Raw genomic sequence first — 494 nt, forward strand, 5'->3', positions numbered from 1 at the left:
CTGCGATTTGATTGAGAAGCAGGATCCATTTGACCCCAACCCGACTCGATGAGAGAAGACGGCAAAACCTCCATGAAGACGGCCTGGGTTTTTGCCTTCTCTTCTACATTTTTGTTTTTCTTCTTTCAGTATTAGATCTAAGTAGAATTTTCAATTATTTGGTTCTTGGGTTTCTTAATTAAGAATTGCTGGTGATGAGTTCTGGAGATGGGTATTATTCTATTAGGATCGAACACGTATATTCTATTAAATCAGCTCTTGGATTTGAAATTCTGTGCATTCATACTTCACGTTGATAAATTTGGTCATTTCTTTTATCTGAATTTGAAAAAATTGGTTCGATCTGGTTCTGTGGAGACAAAGGAATGGCAGAAAGTGGGTTGCTTGAGTTGAAGGCAAGAACAATGCTTTCAATTGAAGCTAATCACTCGTGAGAATTTAGAGTATCATGACTGAATGCCCTCAAAATCTGTTGATGTTAATGATAGTTTTTT

This window comes from Rosa chinensis, chromosome 1 (assembly GCF_002994745.2).
Source record: "Rosa chinensis cultivar Old Blush chromosome 1, RchiOBHm-V2, whole genome shotgun sequence".
Classification (NCBI taxonomy): Eukaryota; Viridiplantae; Streptophyta; class Magnoliopsida; order Rosales; family Rosaceae; genus Rosa; species Rosa chinensis.